We start from the raw sequence: 7,632 nt of genomic DNA on the forward strand, positions 1-7,632 counted from the left end.
TTTAAGATTTCATTTATTTATTTATTTATTTGAGAGCGAGAATGAGAGAGAGAGAGCATGAGAAGGGGGAGGGTCAAAGGGAGAAGCAGACTCTCTGCCGAGCAGGGAGCCCGACGTGGGACTTGATCCCAGGACTCCAGGATCATGACCTGAGCCGAAGGCAGTCGCTTAACCAACTGAGCCACCCAGGCGCCCGAGGGTCTCAGCCTTTTAGTAGATAAAGAGTTCCTCAGTTTCTCAGCTGGAACATCCAGATTTTGAAGGCCTTAATATCCTCTAAATAAGGAAAATAAGGTACTATTGCCCAAAAGTGAGTGAAATATCACTGGCCCGCCTTCTCAGATCACAGTTTGAGGCCCGTCTGAGAGTTTGTCATTTGGCGTTAATCTCTCACGGGAGAGGCAAAAACATTTTATTTTCGACTTGACAGTTTCTAGTTATAAAAGACTCTTTTAGCAGTCATAGCAAAGCCATTTGATTACATATAATTTGCTCCCAGAATTGAGGTTTCCAGTAGTAAAATCACAGATGCCATAAAACCTCAAGAGTTGTGTATTAATAAATACAACCTGTCCTTACAATCCAGCAGGCAAATTTAGACTGACATTGCTTAGAGTTAGATAAATCCTGCCTTTCTGCCTCCCTTTCTGCCTTCCTTCCACAAACATTGTGTAAATAATCACCACCACCACCATCAGTCCTTGGTCTAGGAGTAAAGAGTCTAGCAGGAGAGACAGATACAGAACAGATTTCCTTTACATTTATTGCATGACATTCTTTTTTTTATGATTTTATTTATTTATTTGAGAGAGAGAGAGAGATAGTGAGAGCAGGAACACAAGCAGGGGGAGTGGGAGGGGGAGAAGCAGGCTTCCCGCGGAGCAGGGAGCCCGATGCAGGGCTCGATCCCAGGAGTTTGGGATCATGACCCCAGCTGAAGGCAGACGCTTAACGACTGAGCCACCCAGGCGCCCCTATTGCATGACATTCTAAGTGAGATTTTCCTTTACATTTATTGCATGGCATTCTAATTGAAATATGCAAAGGATATTGTACTAGCACGCAGGACATCCTGAAAGATAGGAGTTTCCCAGGGAAAGGGGTGAAGATGAAAAAGAAAGACTATTTAAGGCAGGGGTTGCATGCACTGAGTGTAAAACCAGGGCAAGAACCAGCACGGCGTGTTTGGAAAACTCCAAGATGTTAGAGAAGCACAATGTGCCAGGTAGGAATCAATGCAAAACAAAGTTGGAATAAGCAGGCACAGGATCAAGGACCTTGGGTACTATAAGCCTGGAATGTATCATGTAAATGATAGTGATCGACTAGACTGGTATAAGGGTGGATACTGGAAGGCTCATAGAATGGTTTGGTGACAATTTTTCCAAATAACCCAGTGAGTTGGAGGCGATAAAGGCAGGAATTAGGGCAGGGATTGTAGATGTGGAGGTGGAAAAAAAAAAAAAACAGATTCAAGAAATACTTAGGAGATGTAATTGGCAGGATCCTGTGATTTAATGCACATGGGGTCAGAAAAGAGGGAATTATTAAGGAAAACTCCTGTCCTGGGTATCAAGCTTAGTGATGATAATGACTGATATGGACAACGTGGTAAGAAGAGACTTAGGAGGAATTCAAGCTGACATCACTGTGGAAGTGTGAGATGCCCAACCTCCCTCCCTTGGTTTGCCAGTGGAGAGAACCATAAGGCAGGTGGAAATACTAGTTCTTGGTAGAGGTTTGGGCTAGATATAGATATAGGAAGGATGAATATTTTGATGGCAATTAAAACTATGGTCATAGATAGGCTTACTCAAGGAGAACATGTGGAAGAAAAAGAACAGAAATCTAAGAATAGACCCATGCCACCACACCAATATTTAACAAATATTTCCTAAGTGTTTATGCTGACAATAGGAGGAATGTCTGTGCTGAATATAAAGTGTCCTGACTTCAAGCACATTACAACCTAGTTAAAGATGATACCGAAATTCAGACAGCTTCTCAAAGTGCCAAGGTCCTGTGGAGCTACCATCCAGGCAACTACATGGGACAAGAAAAAGGCAGAGCAGCCCTCTCAATCATACTAGAACGTGCTTCCTTAGAAGCATGCTTAACTTCTATGTGTATGTGTGTGTATTTTTTTTTTCATTGTAAGCTTGGCTTGGATGGAGGTGGGTGAGGAGAACCCTACTGTTAAAAAAAGAGAAATTTGGCACCCAGCTCTCTAAAAGACTGATTTAAATGCAATTGAAACCCAAAGTATCTGAAGTTCAAATTCTACTTTTGGTGAAAAGAAAGGGATGATATCAATGTTAAAAAATTACTAATGATGCGTGGCTGGTGTTCTGTTCTATTTTATTCACTTCAGCATCATTAAATCATCACATATTGCTAACTGTAAATTAATGTGTGGGAAGGTGGAATACATATTTGTTAGGAGGTACTTGCCAGATGAGGTATGGGGTACATGAGACAGGCCAAGTAATGTAGATTCTTAAAAATTACACTATTGAATTTGGATATGATCAGATGAACAATTAGAAGCTTTTGTTCTCCAGGGGGATTCTGCCTTAGGTGTGTTTTAGAATGATCAGCTTAACTTTTTCACTCACCACATATGATACATGAGGTAAATTGACAATTACCATTCCTAAATGATTAAATTTCCAGAAACTAAAACTTCTGCTGGAATGTTAGTCAATGTTTCTATTGAAAACCGAGGATGAACTATATATGCAGGTGATAGTTTCTGTCTCCTCTCCGTCCCACTCCAGTAATTAAGCAACAAGATGTATATCAGGTTTATGATTTATCAGCAGAGGAAGTAAATCTCTGGAAATCAAACAGTTAATCAGTGTTTTTGATTTTAGCCATTCTGACAGGTATGAGGTGACATCTCATTGCAGTTCTGATTTGCATTGCCCTGATGATGAGTGATGTTGAGCATCTTTTCATGTGTCTATTAGCCATCTGTATGTCTTCTTTGGAGGAATGTCTATGTCTTCTGCCCATTTTTATTTTTTATTTTTTAAAAGATTTTATTTATTTATTTGAGAGAGAGAGAGAGAGATAGTGGGAGAGCATCAGCATGGGGGAGAGGGAGAAGCAGGCTCTCCAATGAGCAAGGAGCCCAATGTGGGGCTCGATCCCAGAACCCTGGGATGATGACCTGAGCCGAAGGCAGACGCTTAACCGACTGAGCCACCCAGGCACCCCTCTTCTGTACATTTTTAAATTGGACTATTTGTTTTTTGAGGGTTGAGTTTTATAAGTTCTTTATATATTTTGGATACTAGCCCTTTACTGGATATGTCATTTGCAAATATCTTCTCCCATCCCATAGGTTGTCTTTTAGTTTTATAGTTCTTTGATAGGAATGAATTAATTAAGTTTGCATATGTAAAAAGTGAAAAATTAAGTAGTTATTGCCAAGCCTTTACTTTTGTTTATTAAAATGAGGTATAATTGATGCATTGAAAAATAAGTGTGCTTATTACATTATTATCATGAAATCTTCTAGGCTTCCCTCCATTTGTGGAAAACCTGTATTCTAGTCAGTTTGATTGTGAAATGTGAAATAGATCAAACATTGCAGCAGGGGTGGAGGGAGAACTTGAAGGGGGCCATGAGGAGGAGGGTGGGGGAAAAGATCTGCTCTCAGCAGCTGAATAGGGAGACAACTTTTACTTGATTAGATTTAATAAGCTTAGAACAAATAACTTTTATATGACTCTCTGCCAAGTCAAATATTCAGGTAAGGCAGATGACATTTGTTGCTGAGTTGTCAATTCTTTAAGTTTAATTATTCACACTAGGTTAAGGGAAGACAAGTTATAAATTTTAGAAGATTATTAGTGGTCCAGAATATAGTAGTTTGTAGTAATTTATCTGAGCCTAAGAACCAAGGCTTTTAATATAGTGATGGGGCATAAAAATTTACATTGCCTACACATTTCTTCTCCCAGCCATATGATGTAATAGACATTGGGAGTATTCTCTAACTAGAAAACAATAAGATCCTGGATAAAATATAGTTTTATGCATTTCTGGGGTCAGAGAAAGTAAATGGGGGATTCCAAGAACCACCTCAGTTCCCTAAATTGAAAAGAGCAATAAGAAAGCCAGACATATGGAAATTGCCCTACATATATTAGTTCTGCTTTGGTTCACTAAGACTTGGAAGAGCAGCAATGTTGGGGGCACAGAGAGGGGGCTCTGAAGCTAAGACTCCCTCATTAAAATGGGACACTTGAAGGGACCAACATGGTCCCAGGTTAGTAGTGTTCTTCCTCCCAGGAAAAACGGACAAGAATCCCCTTTGAAAAATCCCCCAGTTTAGGCCTGAAGTTCTACAACACGTTATAGACAAGCATATATGAGTTCACAATGATCAAAGATCACCAGGCGCCTGACAAAACAAGACACCATAAGCAAGAGTCAGCAGAAACAATAATGAGCAGATATATATTCCTAAAGACTGAAGATATTCAGAATCCCTATGTATGAAATGTTTTTAAAAAGTAAGGAGGGCGCCTGGGTGGCTCAGTCGTTAAGCGTCTGCCTTCAGCTTGGGTCATGATCCCAGGGTCCTGGGATCCAGCCCCGCATTGGGCTCCCTGCTCCGCGGAAAGCCTGCTTCTCCCTCTCCCACTCCCCCCGCTTGTGTTCCCTCTCTCGCTGTCTCTCTCTCTGTTAAAAAATAAATAAAAAATCTTTAAAAAAATTTAAAAAATAATAAAAAGTAAGGATATATCACAAAGATGAACAAGCAATAAGAGACTAGTAGTTACCAGGAAATTTTGAAAAATAATTAAATGGAACTTTAAAAAATGAACAATGCATTTATTGAAATAAGAAACATAGTGAATTGGTAAAACAACATCTCAGACCATAGGTGAAGAGACAATTGGTGGACTAGAAGAAAAATCTCGAAGAATTATCTATAATGGAGACTAAAATGCAAGGAGTTGGAATGTAAACAAAAAACATAAGAGATATGGAGTACAGAATGAGAACACTTATATCTGATTAGAGCCCCAGAAGAAGAGAATAGAGGGAATTGAGGAGAGGCGCTATTTGTAAACACAGTCACTGAGAATTTTCCAGAACTGATGAAATACGTGAATCTTCAAATTCAGGAAGCACAACATACACCAAACAGGTTGAGAGAGGTAGAGAGATACAGAAATAGACTGAGAGAGAGAGAGAGAGAGAAGCCTAGCCTGGACAGATGTAATGAACCTTCAGGACACTACCAACAAAAAAAAAATCTTGAAAGCAGAAAGGCAGATCATTTACAAAGGAGCTACAGTTAGACTGATAGCAGACCCCTTACTAATCAAATGGAATGCAAAATTTAATGGTAATGTAGGCAGAAATTCATAAATTTAACATTTTATAGGGAGATTTCAAAATACTTCCCTAAATTATTGATACTTAAAGCAGATAAAAACTTAACAAGGCTATAGAACATTTGAATAACCTAATTAACAAGCTTGATATGATGGATATTTATAGAACACTGTACCCAACAATTAGAGAATACACATTATTCTCAGGCACACATGGAACATATGTAAAAATTGACCACATATTGTGCCCTAAAGCAAATTATAACAGAATTCCAAGAAATTCTTATCCACAGAATGTGTTCTCTAGATGCACTGAAATTTAGTTAGAAGCCAATAACAAAAAAAATAATAATTTTGTAATCCTCATACATTCAGGCATTAAAAACACATTTAAAAAGGAAATTATAATGTAAAGTAAACATGAGAGTTGCATGATAATGAGAATTCTACACATCAAAAGTGTGAGATGTAGTGAAAGGTATACATTGAAGGAAATCTATAGTATTCAATGCTTATAATAAAAAAAAATGAGAGCCTGAACATTAATCATGTAGGCATTCAGCTTGAGAAGTTAGAAAAAGAAATATAGAATACATCTAAAAGGTTGAAGAAAATAAAAATAGGAACAGAAATTAATGAAATAGAAAATAAACAGGCAGTGGAGAGCATCATTAAAATCAAAAGTTGGTTCTTTGAAAGGAATAATAAAACTGAAAAGCCTCTGGCAAGGAGAAAAGGTCACAAATAATCAATATGAGTAAAAAGATGATGTAACTACAGATGCACTAGATATTAAAAATATAATAATAGGATGTTATAAACAACTTTATGCTGATAAATTTTGATCCAAATGAAATGGACAAATTCCTAGAAGACTAATTATTTTTAAAATGAGTTCTGTAGTTAAAGTTTTACCAAATCGTCATGAAACAGATTATCCCAATCTTTATACAAATCCTTCCAGAGAATAGAAAAAAATTGGAGTATCCCCCCCATACCCAACTCACTCTATGAGATCAAGATAAACTTTAAGGGAAAAAAAGAAATAATGGCAATGAGAGAGCACAATTACTGGTTAGTTTCTTTCATGAGCATAGATGTAAACATCCTAAACAAAATATCAGGAAATAAAATCCATCAGGATATGAAAAAGAAAAATCTCACATGTTCAAATGATTCCAGGAATGCAATAGTATTCTTAACATTAGGACACATATAAAGTAATTTACCATAATAGTAGATTAAAGGAGAATAAAAATTATCTGCTCCTTGCAGTAGAGAGATTTTCATACAACAGTACATGTGTAACTCCCTGACAATTCATTTGACCTTCATAGAAGTTGAAACGTTTTTAAAGCAACAAGCAATAAACTTCATGTCTCAAATTTCAGTTTGGTTACTCTCTGTCAACATGTAAATACTGCAAATTTTATTTTATTTGAAGAATGAAACATAATTTCCTGCTTGCAAAATAATATATCTTTGCTATAGAAAATAGGAAAATACTAAAAAGCGCAAACAAGAAAAATGAGATCACCCAAAATTCCACAATCCCCACCATTTTATTCACATGAATGTGATCCTAACTGTACATACTACTTTGTTATAACCTCTTATTTTCATTTACCAAAATCATGACTATTTTTCATATGATATCCCTAATGGTTTTTATACATAGTCTTGTAATGAATATATTGTATCATATTAAATGGCTATACCATAATGTTTTCAGCTACTCTCCTATTTTTAGACATTTTAGATTGTTTTCAATATAAGTTCTCGTGGATAATGTTCTGATTAACATTTTCTATAGCTGAGGCTTTATACTTACCTATGATTTTCCTTAGGATACATAACTGCAAGTAAAATTGCTAAGTCAAAGGATGTGCACATTTCTTTTTTTTTTTAAGATTTTATTTATTTATTTGACAGAGAGAGAGAGAGAGAGATTGTGAGAGCAGGAACACAAGCAGTGGGAGTGGGAGAGGGAAAAGCAGGCTTCTGGCGGAGCAGGGAGCCCGATGCAGGGCTCGATCCCAGGACCCTGGGATCATGACCTGAGCCGAAGGCAGACACTTAACGACTGAGCCACCCAGGTGCCCAGGATGTGCACATTTCTAAAGACTCAAGAAATTACCAATTTCAGATACATATCCAAGTACAGATATGAAGGTAACATCTCAAATCAGTTTTTTGGAGATAGTTGACTAATAATTTTGAAAAAGTCAAATCTGTATTGTGTACTAGGATATTACAGTGCACTAGGATATATGTCAGG

Source organism: Eumetopias jubatus, unplaced genomic scaffold (genome assembly GCF_037043125.1).
Source record: "Eumetopias jubatus isolate StellerSeaLion01/CBP00866 unplaced genomic scaffold, mEumJub1_p1.0 scaffold_11, whole genome shotgun sequence".
In the NCBI taxonomy this organism is placed as follows: domain Eukaryota; kingdom Metazoa; phylum Chordata; class Mammalia; order Carnivora; family Otariidae; genus Eumetopias; species Eumetopias jubatus.